Here is a 16467-nt window from a genome sequence, read left to right on the forward strand (position 1 = left end):
CCTGTGCCTGAAGTGGGAATCGAACTCAGTTCCTCAGGACCAAAGTCCACCACCCTAACCACTAGGCCACTCCTCTGAAAATATTTGCAAAATACAGTATTTAACATTGCCAAAACTCTGGTTAATGACATTTTCTATATAAAATTCCCATGGTCTTGGGAACCATATACAATTCGATGGCAGGCTGCATTTGGCCCATGGGTCATAAGTTACCCACCACCTGTTGCACATATACATTATGGCCCAGATTTCCAGTAAATATACATATATTCATCTGGGGTGCTTCCCAAAACTGGGCTGACTTCATTTACAGTAAAACATTCAAACTTGAATATTCTGCTGCATCCCCCAGGACACAACTAGATGAACAGTTCTCAGTTCCTTGTTTAAAGCAGTACATTCCGGAGCAAACTTCCAAGGCAATAGTTCTGTTACCTTTCATTTGGTCCCAGTTAAAGAATTCAGAGATGCCAAGGGTGAACCATCCCAAAGAGTGAGATTTACCTCACCAAGAAGTTAGATTGAAGTCCAAAGAGTGAGATTTTTCAGATGGTACATCCAAGGTATACATCTAGAACATTTTAAATGTAGTATTGGGTAAATGTTTTGAGCTGAAAATTGTCTTCCGCCTGGTAGTTAAAAGTATGTATATCGATTTCAGAGCACATGTACTTGCACTAAAGAGAAAAGGGAAAGCAATAGACAGGAAGGTGTGCTCAGATTTCTTCTTACTGGTTGGACCACTTGGTTTACTTCTCTAAGACTTCCCTCTCATGAAAGCAGTGATCAAGATTAGTGCACTGGTACGGAACCTCTGGTGAGTGAGAAATAGTGTTCAAATAATGTGAGAGTGAAAGCTTTCAAACGAGTGTGACACCCTCCTAATGGGTGAGACTTGGCATCTCTGGGAATTTCAGTTTATAGCTGAATTTTCATCCCTTGCATGCAGCTTTCTAACATGGGTTTCCACTGAACTTCAGGAGTATCTAAGTAGATAGTACCCAACTTTACCGATCCTTCTGGATTCCATTTAGGCAACTCCTCCAAAGGTACAGTACATCTCCGCATTGCGATGACGTGTCTTGTATAGCACCATGGATATGTTTATTCCCAACTCTATGGTCCATAAGTTCACAATATAAGCAAATCTAAGTTCAGGTGTGGTATCTCGGGTGTGTCTGTGATAGAAGGATAAAGGTATCTTCTGTTGTGCAGCAAGAGAATAAGCCACAAACAGTTCCTCCTGTATGTCCTCAGTAAGATGCTCCCAGGGTAAGCTATCAACGTAACGCTTCAGCTGATAATAATGAAACATATCCTTCCGGGATAAGGAAAACAACTTTTGTAAAACTTTGAAGGGCTTCATCCGCCCCTCTTCCGTGAGGACCTGAAACAAATACATTAGTCCTTTTCGTTGCCATTTCTTAAAAATTGGGTAGAGATTACCTGGAGGAAACACTGGGTTCCCACAGATAGCCATAAAGGGCGTAATCTTGGTTGAAAAATGGTGGTGACGACAGACCTACTGCCAAACCGCCCTTGCAGTGGGCAATATTGAGGAAGAAGATAACACCTGAGGCAGAGGACCTCCTGAAGAATGTATCAAAGAACTAAAATGAGCGCTTCCAGTGAGTGACAGTTCAATCGACGTAGCTAAAAAATCTTGAGTGGCACGAAACCAGTCTGCTATGTGCCTCATTCCGCCTGCAATGGTGATTTGACGCAGACTTAACAGTCCCAATCCCCCATATTCCACTGGAATTTGTAGAACCAAGAGAGGAGTCCTCGGTCTCTTTCCTTTCCAAAGAAATTGCTGTAAGTGGCGATTTATTTTCCTCTCGTCCTGACGCTTAAGGTAAAGTGGCAACACTTGGAACACATATAACCAGCGTGGAATGATTAGCATGATATACAGAGCTATGCGGCCCATGATTGACAGTGGGTATGCTTGCCACCCTTGCAGTTTATTATATGTATCCGATAACAATTTCATAACATTTGCCTCATATAATTAAGATAAATCCTGAGAGATGTGCACTCCCAAGTACCTCATGGAGCCCCCCGCCCACGTCAATGGGAAGTCACCTCCCCAAATAGGCCGCCCTCCCTCAAATACCAAAAGAGCTTGGGACTTGTGCATGTTCAGGGTAAAGCCCGAAAAATGCCCAAATCTCTGAAGAATTCTCAACAGCACGGGTAGGGAGGCTCGAGGGTTCCTCATAATCACCATCACCATCAAATCATCAGCGCTTTCCCACTCATGGCAGGCTCAATGCGGCTTACATGGGGCAATGGAGGGTTAAGTGACTTGCCCAGAGTCACAAGGAGCTGCGCCTCCCACTTCTACTCCCACTACCCCTTCAGCCTCCCTCAACATCCACAATAATGGCTCCAGAGAGAGAATAAAGAGCAATGTGGACAACAGACAGCCTTGACGCGTGCCGCATCCTATAGGGAAAGGAGAGGTACTGACCCCATTAACTATCAGTGTGGCCGAGGGGCTAGAGTACAGTGCTTGAATCGCCTGGAAAACCCACCCTCGAAAACCCATTTCACTAAGCACCTCAAATAGATATTCCCAGTTCACTTTGTCAAAAGCCTTCTCGGCATCTAGTGTAGGCGCGGGTTTTGGGCACGCACAGAATCATTTTTCAGCGCACCTACAAAAAATGCCTTTTTAAACTTTTTGACGAAAATGGATGTGTGGCAAAATGAAAATTGCCACGCATCCGTTTTGGGTCTGAGACCTTACTGCCAGTCATTGACCTAGCAGTAAAGTCTCACATGGTAACCAGGCAGTAATGACCTACGTGCATCAAATGCCACTTGGCACATGCGCAATACATATGTCCGAAAATAAAAATCATTTTTCGGATGCATTGGACGCACACCCAAAAACAAAATTACCACAAGAGCCACGCAGTAGCCAGGCGGTAACTCAATTTTGGCATGCATTGGGCGTGCGTAGACGCTTACGTGGCTTAGTATAAGGGCCCCTATATTTTCACCTTGTCTAGGGAGTACATCAGAAATGTCTACTCCATTTGGTAATATTCTATTAGGCCTAAAGTTAAAATATCTATACATTACCAGTATAGTATGTACATATAATGCTGTAGATTCTTCAGTAGCCTGCAGTTCTGGAGTCCGCACCTACAGAAAGATATAAACAGGATGGAGTCGGTCCAGAGAGCAGCTACGAAATTAGTAAGCGGTCTTGAATGCAAAAGTTATAGGGACAGGCTTATGAACCTTAACATGTATACGCTGGAAGAGAGGAGGGAGAGAGGAGACATGATAGAAACGTTTAAATATCTCAAGGGCATTTATGTACAGGAAGAGAGCCTTTTTCAAATGAAGGAGAGCTCTGGAATGAGGGGACATATGACAAAGTTAAGACGGAATAGGCTTAGGAGTAACCTAAGGAAGTATTATTTCACAGAAAGGGTAGTGGAGGCGTGGAATAGCCTCCCGGTGGAGGTGGTGGAGTCGAGGACTGTTCCAGAATTTAAAAAGGCATGGGATAAGCATTTGGGATCGCTTAGGAAGAATTAGGGGTTACAGAGGATGGGCAGACTGGATGGGTCATATGGCCTTTATCTGCTGTCATGTTTCTATGTTGCTTTCGAGTAAACTACCTGGAGGAAGCCTACAGTCATGGATCACCATTTGTTAAAAAGAGTGCCCTCCAGTCTACATGTGCCTTGCTTTGTGACTGGTTCAGACATTTCTCTCAATTTACAGGTGAAGTGCCATCTTTGGTTAACACCTAATAACCACGCATTGGATGCTGGATAAATTAATTCAGGAAGCAATGGGCTTTAATCACACCTTTCCATTGGCAAACATTGTCACTTACTGCAAATAGCAGTCAGAGTTTTCTATTCCATGATGTCATTAGTCTGCGTTATTGTTCTGTTGTGCCTTGGTTTTATCTTGTACAACATAACAAATCAATCAAATGGTTTGTTAAATGCCTTGAGCACTTTTGTGGTAAGGCATAATACAATAATAATACAATTATTTATTATTGTGGTTCATGCTTTCACCAGAGAGCCACTTTCAGACTGTGTGCTCTTAATCACTCCACATAGATATGGTTGAACTTTTACATTCGGTGAAGGATACGTACACTCAATTATTTGCCACTCAGAATTCCAAAAACCTCCCTTTCCGCTAAGGTTTATCTGATCCCATTTGTTGCCAAGGCTACAATCCATTAATCTTGCTACTACTTATCTGTTTCTTGCCAGTCAAAGGAGTGCATTGCTTCTTCCTGCAATTTAGTCTCCCTTGTTGAGTCACAATTTCATATTTCAGATCACTATATGCTGTAGAGCAGGGATTCCCAAACCTGATTGATTCTGGAAGCAGCCCAGCCAGTCAGGTTTTCAGGACATCCACAAGGAATATTAACAAGAGAGATTTGCATGCACTGCATTTAGCCTCCTCATTTTAGAAAAATTACTTCACTGCCCCTCTTTAAAAAAAAGAGCTAAAAACGTTCCTTTTTCAGGATGCCTATGCCTAGCTTTTCCACTGACGAAGGTATGGGTACCTGGACTACAGACTTCCCCCAGCTTATTGTTTTTTTCCCCAATTACCCTTCTTTCCTGTATATATTGTAGTTCTACCCTGATTCCTTTTGTCCTATGTCAGTATTGTTTGCCCTCTCCTTCTTTCTCCTTTTTTTTTTTTTTTAACGCCACCCAGATGGTTTTCTGTTGGGTGGGATAGAAAGTCTTTAATAAACTTGAAACTTGAAAGTAGCAAGTGACATTAGTACCACGCTGTACCTTAAAACTACTGAATGAAATATTTTGCAGTGTGATAACCATCAATCAGTTCAGCTGCAAAGGTCTTCCAGTGAGCAGGGCTGGCTTAATCGTTAGACAAACTGAGGGGTCCTTTTACTAAGGTGCGCTGAAAAATGGCCTGCGGTAGTGTAGGCGCATGTTTTAGGCGCGTGCAGAATCATTTTTCAGCTCACCTGCAACAAACGCCTTTTAAAAATTTTTGCTGAAAATGGACGCGCGGCAAAATGAAAACCGCCACACATCCATTTTGGGTCCGAGACCTTACCACAAGCCATTGACCTAGCAGTAAGGTCTCACGCGGTAACCAGGCGGTAATGGTCTATGCCTGTCAGAAGCCACTTGACGTGTGTAGCTGCCGCACGTCAGAAAATAAAAAATATTTTTCAGCCACGCGTAGCGGAAGCGCCCCAAAATTGAAATTACTGCAAGGGTCACGTGGTAACCGGGCAGTAACTCCAATCTGGCGCATGTTGGGCGCGAGCTTAGTAAATGTACCCCTAGGTGATCGCCTAGGGCAGCAGTTTTTGGGAGCAGCAAAGAGTGGCTACCCAAGCTCAAAGAATCATTAGCCCATACTTTTACCTGCTGGGTGGGTGGCCCTCCACATAGCTATGCACATATGAAATCAAAGCGAATGGTTCTAAAGGATGGGACTACTAGGTTATGTGCTTGAAAGGATCTTAAATTTTAGTTGGTAGGTATGGTATTAACATGCATGAAAGTTAACGAGGTAGGCCTGACTGATGTGGTGTATAATGTACTAAAAACAAGGATTTTAAAAGTGATTCTATGTGAGACAAGGTAGCCAGTGTTCTTCATGGAGTAGAGGGGTAACATGGTTATATTGCTGAGATCCTGTTATTAGTTTAACAGCCATGTTTTGTATGATCTGAAGATGGCGCATGTGTTTAATTCTGGATCCACCGAGTAGGGAGTTGCAATAATCTAACCTACTGATAACAAATGAGTGGATGAGAATTCGAAGTGCGGATTGAATAAAGAGATGATGAACGGAACAGATTTGTTTAAGTTTCTACAAGCAGTTTTTGATGATGAAACAGATTTTTGGTTAAAAAGTCATAGTTTTATCAAGCGGAACACCTAGGATTCTGAGTGAAGGGACGAAATTGACTGGCATTTCTAGCAGAGTGATGGGAAGAGTTTTGGGGCTTCTTCAGCCTATAAAGTCCACGGGACTTATCTGGGTTAAGTTTAAGTTTAGGGCATTCTGCTATTTGGGACAATTTGCTGTTGAGAGACCTGCAGAACAACAGGTAGGTGTGGATATTTGCTACTGCTTTCATTATTATTCCCAAAATGACATGCACAGTCTTTTGCGGACAGTTAAGACAATTTCTGCAATGCCTCTGACCTGGCAAAGCATTTCCCATGTTGTAGACCACTGTTTCCTTCTTTGCACTGCAGCATTGCGCTTGATACATTGCAGAGTGGAGGGGTAACCTAATGGTGAGTGCAGTGGTTTGAGAACTAGGGGAACTGGGTTTGACTCCTGATCATGAAACCGGACTTCGACTGGAGCCCAAGGTGGGGGGGGGGGCACATTTTGGCCTGCCTCTCTGCTGCCCCCCCCCCCCCCCCACAGCCGCTTCTGCCTCCCTACCACCACTGGAAGGTACCGCTTCTGCTCCCCCCGCCACCGCTACCGCTCCCCCCCCGCTACCGCCGCCACTGGAAGGTTCCTTGGCTAAAGTGTTTGTCCTGCACTGCTCTTACATTGCCTGGCACCCTGTCCTGCTTTCAGTTTCATTAAAATGAGCGTGCATGGCACTGAAACAGGACAGGGCGCCTGCAATGTAAGACCAGCGCGGGAAAAACGCCTTAGGTGGTGGGGGTTGGGGACCCCCAACAGCCAAACTGGGGGCCCAGAGCCAGTTTGAGGGGGCCCAGGCCCCCGTGGCCCCCCGTAGCTTTGCCACTGCCCAAACCTGATCCCCACTACAGCTCCTTGTGACTCCGGCAAGTCATTTAACTCTCCATTGCCCTAGTTACAAAATAAGTACCTGTATCTAAGGCTAATGGTACTAAAAAATCCTTGCGGAACAGTATTCCATAAAGGATGCTCCGAGTTGGGTGCCCTTCATAGAATAGCACCTAGTGCCGGAATCCATACCCAACTTTGGGCACGAGCATTTACAGCAGGTGTAAATCCCCGCACACGAGTTGGGCTCGGATCTCCTGAGTTCTATGATCACGTGCGCATTCTAAGGGAACTGCCATGACCCACTTTTCAGATCTGCACGGAAACAGGGGGCCGGTGCTGGTGTCGGCGCGTGTTTTACACATGCGCCAAGGCCCCCTTTTACTGCGGCTGGTAAAAGGGAAGTCTCACCTTCCTACAGGAAATGGTCGTGCAGCAAGTAAAGCAATTGAGGTGGCGGTAAGGGCTCCCACATTAACCTGGCAGTAACCCGGCAGCGCATGACACTGCCTGATTACTACCGGGTACACTTCGGTACAGTGTGATAGGGCTGGGAAGTACCACCAGGTTGCTGCAGTAGCCCAGCGTTACTTCCTGTATAGCGAGCGGTAAGCCCACATTGGGCATACCGCCGCTTAGTAAAAGGAGCCCTTAGGCACTATTCTATAACAGGCAGTGTGTTTTTTTCTAGCAAAAAAGGTGCCGGTACTCAAATGCTAAGCCACCCTTCAGGGGTGGGGTGATCACTGAGGGACCCACCCGACAATGGCCAGACCCCCTGCAACCAGTCACAGAATCTATGACAAGGCAGAATTAGTATGTAGAGCCTGAGCTCTTTCATTAAAACTTGGGGTCCATTGCTCAATTTTAGTAGACAATGGAAAAGGTGCCAGTACTCAGTACCCCCAAGTACCCCCTCAAAAAAAGGCCTGATAACAGGCCACATAACTCTAGTTCTGTGCCGATCTGCCAATTTTGGGCCTTTCAGCACCTTGCTTCCATTATAACGCTAGGCGCCATATATAGAATTCCCTAGATAATATGTAAACTACTTTGATTGTTACTACAGAAAGGCAGTATATCAGATCCCATCCCCTTTCCCTTTTAATGGCCTCATTACCATTCATTTTAATGGAGTTTGCAGCCATCTATACCATGCGAGTTATCACCCGCACTCAGTCAGGAACATGCACATAAATCCCATTGTAACTGTATGATTGAACTCGTGGTTGCTGTCCGCATGGGCCCCTGTAAGAGCACCATCTGTTTTAGACAGCAATCCACACAAAAATCTGCAGCACCTGCTACCTGTCTCTCAGACAAGCACTACTTTTTCAGCTGGCTCAGCTGAGAATCCTCAGAAGGCCTCAACCCATCTGGGACACAGTTTAGAGACTTTGAACCAGGTTGTTGTTGTTGTTCTTGCTTCCCTTACATTCTCCAGTAAGATCCAGTTTGCACTATTCTTCAATAAATGTAATGGAGTTCAAGAGCTGGCCTCTATTTGAAGCTGAACAAAAGTTTAGTTATTTGCAGATTTATACCATGTGAGCTGCGGCAATGACATAAGACGACTTTATATTCAGCTAATTGTTCATGCATAAAGTCAAACGTCCTAAGTCAAAGGTGAGAACATCTAATGAATATGCAAATGTGCAATAAAGGCATCTGTTTCCAAGATCACGGACATTACAAGGAAACAGAATTAGAAAAAAAAATGCAAAAGATCCCCAAATGTGAATGTTTTTGTTTTATAAGCGAACATTGATCAGGCTTTCACTGCTGTTGATGCCTACCTTCTGCCTTGTAAGTTGTAACCTGCTTTCTTCTGGTAGCGGAACATCGGTTCTTCAATTAAATTAAACCGTGCTTCTCATCAGCCTGTGTCAATAGTCTACTTGCTGATATAAAAGAATAAAGCGACACCTAGCTACTGCTACAGTGATGATGTCATACATAGGTTTGAGGGAGAGGGGTCATTAGAAGCAATGCCTTGACAACTGTGGCATCAGTGCTAAAGGCTTCTTTTTACAAAAATAATACGATTTTATAGCCATCGGCGTGGCATATGCAATCAGAAATACGGTCATAGACAAAAGCAAAGCAGCTCTTCTTCAGAGATCAGCCACTGCATCCAGGAAAATTGCCTGGTTTTCTGACTTGAAACAAGAGAGGAAGAAATGTACCTTAGAATCCAAACAAGGCAAATGAGTAAACAGAGATACATCCTTTCTTGCTCAAGTTCTTTATAAAAAAGAAAAAAGTATTACTGGGGAGCAAGAGGGCAACAGGAATCATAGAGGCAGTGTGGTGAGCTCTGCATTACTAGTGCTGCGAGATGGGTACACAGACAGACGTGTATCTTACCAGTCTGAGGGCAGTGGCCCTGGTCCAGCCATCCATTCTTAAGTATGCAATGCTTGTCTCTTTTACTGATTCAGTTGGTGTAAGACAGTTTGCCAGTCTCACTAAGCCCCAAACAGCACAAGACTCTCCCTGGCCCAGAACAGGTGTATTACTGGAAGGTGAGCAGATGCCATGGATGTGGAACATGCTTCTATGGCTACATGCATAGACAGTTGACTTAGATGGTGACTCCAGCCCAGGACATTTTTGCAAGATCAATATGGACAATGGTGAATGGGTTGGTAGGGTGGTTCCCACAATGATGATCAAAGGTAGTGTTTCTTTTACTGGGAGTGGAACTGTAGTAACATCTTTGAAGGGGAAGATGAAGAAGACAGATGGAGTAACGTTGGCTGAGATTTGGAAGGCAATAGGAGAAATGGATCAATCGGTAATGTCAAGATTGGACAAAATGGTGAAGGGTTCAGGTTCCCAGCATACCCAGGTCAAACAACATGAGCTCTTGGGGCTCCAACAAGGAAAGCTGGAAAATATGGGGAAGACGTTTGGGGAAATTTAGGCTTGTCAACTTGAACCGGTTAAAAGGCAACAATTTAGTACATCAAAAGTTGGAATTAACCAAGAATTTTAACTAACATTTGAATTTAAGGTTTATTAATTTCCCCTAGTCACCCATGATCTCCATACTTGATATTAAGAAGTATTTTGAGGAAATTCTTCAGATATCTAAACACTCTTTTCCATCTTTGACCAGATCTTTTTATGTGGACACCCGGAGTAGGTGGGAGCCCAGAGAGTGGAAGGAGGGTTGAACCAGATACTTTAGATATGACTGGGGGTTTTTTTTTTTTGGAAGGTTCTCGTGTAAAAAAATAAAAAAATGTAAAAAACAGAAAAAGGGGAATGAAAGGATATATTTGATTTGGGGACTTACATTAACCTGCACTATAAGGTTTAAGGACATGTGCTAAGAACATAAAGGCCAGATTTTTACCTCTAAAATGTTTATTTACAATACAGGTAATGCAATAATGTTAAAAAGAGGCAGTTTTTAGGGATCTTACACACAGGAAATGTGCCACAAGATAAATATTGTTAGAAAGTCTGAATTATAAATTAGGCTGGATTAATAGTAACTCACTTTGATGGAGGCTGCTGGTTGGAGTGATGAAGGAGATGCTTGCTGGACAAGAAGTCTTTTTGTTACAGAGTTGTTGCTGGAGCCTGGAGAAAGTCTTATCCTGGATGTGTGTGAAGTCCTGCAAGGCCCAGGGATTCAGTGAAGGTTCATAGAGGTGCAGATCAGGAAGCAGCAGAGAGGAAAGAGAGACTTCAAGGGCATTTATAATTTATTGTTGGACCATAGGCTGAAGTCGGGTGGGGTGTATTTGATCCAATGAAATCTGGATGCTAGATGTGCACCGTCCAACTTGCTTTATCTTCTCCTACATTGTCTTTATAGTGCTTTCATTAGTCTTGTTTAAAATAGAGTACCATTAATGCTTCATTTTCCTTTAATTTAATCATGTTAAGTTCTGTCCAATGGGGGCTTGGTGTTCCAGATACATCATCAGGGTAAAGTAAATAAAGGGTTTAGTCAGAGACGACGATGCCATCTTGATGGGAGTGATTCCTTTGATATATTGATTGAGCTGGCGCTAGAACGGTGTATGGGTAATTATGAATATTTGAATTTTTGAATCTAAAATGGGCACTGGGTGGGGGTGGTTAATGTATCACTTGTGCGCAGTGAGATTGAGATGGTTTTGTGTACTTGTTTTTTAGGGGAAGTCCTTGATAAAACCTAATGGCAAAACATGCGTGTTGGACAGCGTAATGCCCCCAGTCCAAAATATTTCTAAAGATAAGTACTTCAATATATATTTACAAAAGAAATAATTAAGCCGATGAAGAAGTTAGTGCTGTGGGAATTGCCCTAAAAATCATTGTGGGACAATCATGCACTACTGAGGCAAGAGATGTTAATTTTGAAAGCCTTTTGAAATATATGTGTGGTTAAAGTGGGGAGTTAATCTGGACCTGTTAAAGTGGATATTATCTTGATGAGTGGGTTCCAGTAAAGAAATTTGAAAATACTGCCTGTTAAAGAACTTGATTCATTTTCCTTTGTGGCATTTTCTTTGCTGGAGGATTATTCTCCTTTTTTGTTGTTCTTTTCTAGTTTCTCCTCATTTTGTGGTCTCTTAGGGACTGCTGTATTGTTTTCCTTTTATCGCTGTATAGTGTTTATATAGCCAAATTTGAAAAAGTACAGAGAAGGGCAATGAAAATGATAAAGGGGAAAGGATGACTTCCCTATGAGGAAAGTCTTCGAGACGAGATGGCTGAGGGGAGATATTATAGAGATCTATAAAATACTGATTGGAATGAAATGGATAGATGTGAATTTCTTGTATACTCTTTCCAAAAATGCAAGGACTAAGGGGCACACAATGAAGCTTCTAAGTAGAAATGTAAAACAAATTTGAGAAAATATTTCTTCCCTCAATGTATAATTAAACTCTGGAATTTGTTGCCAGAGAATGTGGTAAAAGCAGTTAGCTTAGCAGGGTTAAAAAAAGTTTGGATCATTTACTGAAATAAAAGTCCATAAGCCTTTATTAAGATGGACTTAGGAAAATCTACTTCTTATTTCTAGGATAAACAGCATAAAATCTGTCATACATAGGTTTGAGGGAGAGGGGTTCTGGGATCTTGCCAGGAATTTGTGACCTGGATTGGCCACTGTTAGAAACAGAATACTGGGTATGAGGGACCTTTGATCTGTCCCAGTAGGGCAACCCTTATAGTAACACAGTAGATGACGACAGAGAAAGATCTGCACGGTCCATCCAGTCTGCCCAACAAGATAAACTCATATGTACTACTTTATGTGTATACCTGACCTTGATTTGTATATGTTCTTATGTTTTATATTTGGAGCAATGTAAGCCTTTACTGTTGTCAGGCATTGGCTCGATTTGTTTTCTGGAAATTTTCTGAAAACAACAGCAACAAAAAAAGGCATTCGTGTTTATTTATATTTCAAGTTGGTTAATGATTTGCTATACAGAAGGATGCATTTTACTTGTTTACATTATAATTTGCATTAAATAGTGCATAAATGATTATCTTTATAAAGACAATAAAAAACCTAATTGAAAAGTAGTAGAGTTTCACAAACTGCACTAAGATCAGAAAACAACCAGTTAAGAAAGGAGGAAAAGATATTCTTCCAAATTAAAGGCAGTTAATATATCTAATACAGGGATAATGTCTAGGCTCTGAATTGTTATGTTTCCCTAATGGAATCAGGCAGTAGAATGACTCCATGTAATGATTCCCTACTACAGCTCTCTTCCTATTACAGTGCAATCTAAAGCACCAGAAAAACAAAGGGCAGGAAAAGTTTTAAATTGTTTTCCTGCCATTTGAAAAAGAATGTTTGTTTGTTTTGCTCTGGCAACTTCCGCCTGCTCCTTTGGGTTTGCTGCTCAGCTAGTGTTGCCTCCTACTACTGAGAGTACAGTGTCATGGCCTTCATTTGCAGTTATCCAATCTTATTACCCCACTTTTTATATCTAGCTCTCCTCCCCCTCATTTAACCAAGTTACTATAGACTGTGACTCACTCTCTGCAGCCCTCTACATTTATGCCCATATCTAGGGTTACCATATGGCTCCAGAAAAAGGAGGACGGATTGAGCCAGACGGGTTTTACTTCCATTGCTTTCCATGGAAAGCAATTGAGCCAGCTGGGTTTTACTTCCATTGCTTTCAATGGAAAGCAATGGAAGTAAAACCCGGCTGACTCAATCCGTCCTCCTTTTTCTGGAGCCATATGGTAACCCTACATATCTGTCCAGAACTGCCATGGATTGATACACTCTTGCCCTTTCTGGGGGCAGTGAATGCTGCCTTTGCAGTGATTGCCAGACCCATCCACCCAGTGGTGTGCTGGAGCAGGCTCTCACAGGCTCGCAAGAGCCGGTTGTTAAGTTTTTAAGAATTTTGGGAGCCGGTTGTTAAAGCAGGGCCCTCCATGGCTTCTTTAACAACTGGCTCCCAAAATGTGGGCTTGGGCCCCCTGCTGAATTTTCTTTTACTTTGCTGGTGGGGATGCTGAGCCCTGCAAGCCAAGTAAATAGACTACTGCAGCTCCCTGCTCCTTGTTTCCAGCTCTGGGCAGCAGGCTGGGACTTCTCCAGCATGTGAGAGAAGTTCCAACATGCTGCTCAGAGCAAGACGTTGGGAGTGGTGGCAGTCCATTTATTAGCTGCCAGCAAAGGTATGCCTAGCTTGCCCGCACGAAGGGAGGGAGGAGAGAGAGGCAAGTGTTGCTCCCCCCGGCCACCCCTGGCCCTTCCAACTGCAGAGCTGGCTACGTCCGGAGAAAGAGCCTGTTGTTAAAAATTTACCAGCACACCCCTGCTTCCACCCAAGGAGCTGGATCTCCTGCACTGTAATACTGTTGCTGCTGCTGCTGCTAATGAGCAACAGAGCTACACCTTTGAATAAAAAAACTTTAATCAGACAATTTATAGCTTTTATTTTGAAAAAAAAATGAAGGCAGATAAAGACCACATGGCCTATCCAGTCTTCCCACCTATACCATCTACTATCCCTTCCTCTCCCTTAGAAATCTTATGTACTAATCCCAAGTTTTCTTGAATTCAAATGTAGTCTTTCTGTTCACCACCTTCACCAGGAGGCTGTTCCAAGAACTCACCACACTTTCCTTGAAGACGTATTTCCTCAGGTTACTCCTGATCCGTCCCCTTTCATCTTCATCATATGGACACTCATTCCAGAGCTTCCTTTTAATCAAAAGAGACACACCTCAGGTGCATTTATGCCATGGAGGTATTTAAACATCTCATTCATGTCTCCCCTCTCCTGCCTTTCTTGCAAAATATGCATATTGAGATCTTTAAGTCTCTCTCCACATGCTCTGGATTGACTCCATCCTATTTATATCTTATTGAAGGTGCAGTCTCCAGAACTGTACAAAGTAGTCTAAATGAGGTCACATCAGAGACTAATACAGGGCCACCCTAATATCATCATAAATGACCACACCTAAGTCTCACTCCTCCTTCATGCACAGAAATACTTCACTCCCTAAACTATATTACTCTTTCAGGTTTTTTGTAGTCCAAATGCACAAACCTGCATTTTTTAGCATTAAATGTTAGCGTATTAAAAAAAACAGGAAAATATAAATATTTTATATAATCAACATATCATCCTTATTAATAAACAATATAAACACACTACTAATTCAACTTCTATTTCTATAAATACACATCAGAATTTCTTAAAAACCTTAAAAATACATTCATCCATCATCCATACGTTCATTACCCATAGAAATATATATAGAAAAGTCACCAAGACCAAAGGAACAAAGCTACAGAACATTTAATCAGTCAGCTCATCCATGGGAAAGGTGTTGCGATATCAGCAGCAAAAAGGCAAACCTTACCAAACAGCCTTGCGCAATATCATTTACAAAAATGTTAAAAAGAGTTAGACCAAGAACCAAACCTTCTGGCACACTACTGTTAACATCCCTTTACAAAGACTGAGCTCGATTTACCACTACCCTTTGAGACCTTCCACTCAACAAGTTCCTAACCCAGTCTGTCACTTTAGGGCCCATACCAAGGGCACTCAGTTTATTTATTAATTGTGTATGTGAAACTGTGTCAAAAGCTTTGCTAAAATCTAAATACACCACATCTAGCGCTCTCCCTCGATCCAACGCTCTGGTCATCCAATCAAAGAAATTAATCAGATTTGTCTTTCAAGGCCTGCCTCTAGCATTTTTTATGCCTTAAACTTTATTTTCAAAAGAATAAATGCTATATTATTATTCTGCTGAATGACAGCCTCAGTTTGTCCAGGGTTTGGGTTTATTATAGACCTGAAATGTTTCTTCAGGGCTGTACCAATGGCTTTCTGTGCAGTGTGGCAGCACGGAGCACAAGCAAGTGGGAGCACCAATATTACTCCCAATCCACTGACTTCAAATAATGATGGAAGCATAGTGGGCAGGGCAGGACCACCATGTGGCATTTTGCACAGGGTATGATTCCATTTTGTGATGGTCCTGTGCTTCCTAAATAGCAAAAAGAAGAAAAAAGGAGAAAACTTCCACAGGTCCAGGAAACCAGTGGTGGTGGTCCAGGAAAGGAGGAGAAAACCAAAGGTTCACAAAAGTTTTTACTGAAGAATGACCCTACTCGGCCGAGTTTCAGTGACAACCCCCCTCAGGGTCAATACAGACTTCAAAGTGAACTCCAAGGGGCATAGGTCCACACATAAGCTCCTTTTAAATGCTGGAACGATCCTCCAGACAGCAGCTGGCCATTTTGCAGAAGCTGTCTAGAGAAACGTTCCAGCTTTTAAAAAGGAGATTATGTGTGGACTTATGTTCCTTTGAGTTCATATTGAAGACTGTATTGACCTCTGATGAAAGCTGTCCTTTCCTGGACCACCACCGTTGGTTGTCTGGACTTCCTAAATAGCCAGTGGCTAAAAATGGTGACCAGCCTGGCCCAGGTGAACCTCCACGGACCCATCAACTGAATAAACAAGAAAGCGATGCATGTGTCATACCAGTGAGTCCTGCTGGGTCATTGTGCTGCCAGATGTCAGTGGTCTAAGCCACTATGACAGGCTGTTCTACTGCTCTCTGCTCATGAAGTGGCTTCAGCAGAAATTCATAACTGGCAAGGCCTTCAGCCAGGTTAGTGTCTTTACAAGGACTTGGCCACCAGTGCACTGTATGTCCATCCATAACAACATCCCTAAGCTGTGTAAACCATAGGAGCCAACTTTTCAAAATTATTGGGGGTGTTAAGCCCATTGGAAATAACCCCTCCCTGGACACATACAAGGAATTTCCTAAATATTGGGGGGTGCTCAAGTACCCACAGAGTCGGTTCCTATGGTCTAAACTATGGTATTGGCAAAGCATAGCAGCATGGACACTTCCATCTGTGTTCAGAAATAGCCTGAAACAACCCAGCTTCTTGGCCCCCACTCCATTGAACTGTCTCACATTCCTCTTCCAGTAGGCCACAGACTGACTAAACTGGCTTGAGTGCATGCTGCTAGCTAAACTTACTCTCTCTCTAAGCTCCATCTTCTTGTCTCTTTTGATGGGGATGGTTCATCTCATGTTTCTCCTGACCTCTCTTTTCTGCAGGTTAGGCCCCTCTATCTCCTTCTGCTTCCTAGCCTTTCCTCTCAGCAAACAGAGCCTGACATGACCAAGCTGGTTGCACTTACATAGTAACATAGTAGATGATGGCAGAAAAAAAGACCTGCATGGTCCATC

This window comes from Microcaecilia unicolor, chromosome 10 (genome assembly GCF_901765095.1).
Source record: "Microcaecilia unicolor chromosome 10, aMicUni1.1, whole genome shotgun sequence".
Classification (NCBI taxonomy): domain Eukaryota; kingdom Metazoa; phylum Chordata; class Amphibia; order Gymnophiona; family Siphonopidae; genus Microcaecilia; species Microcaecilia unicolor.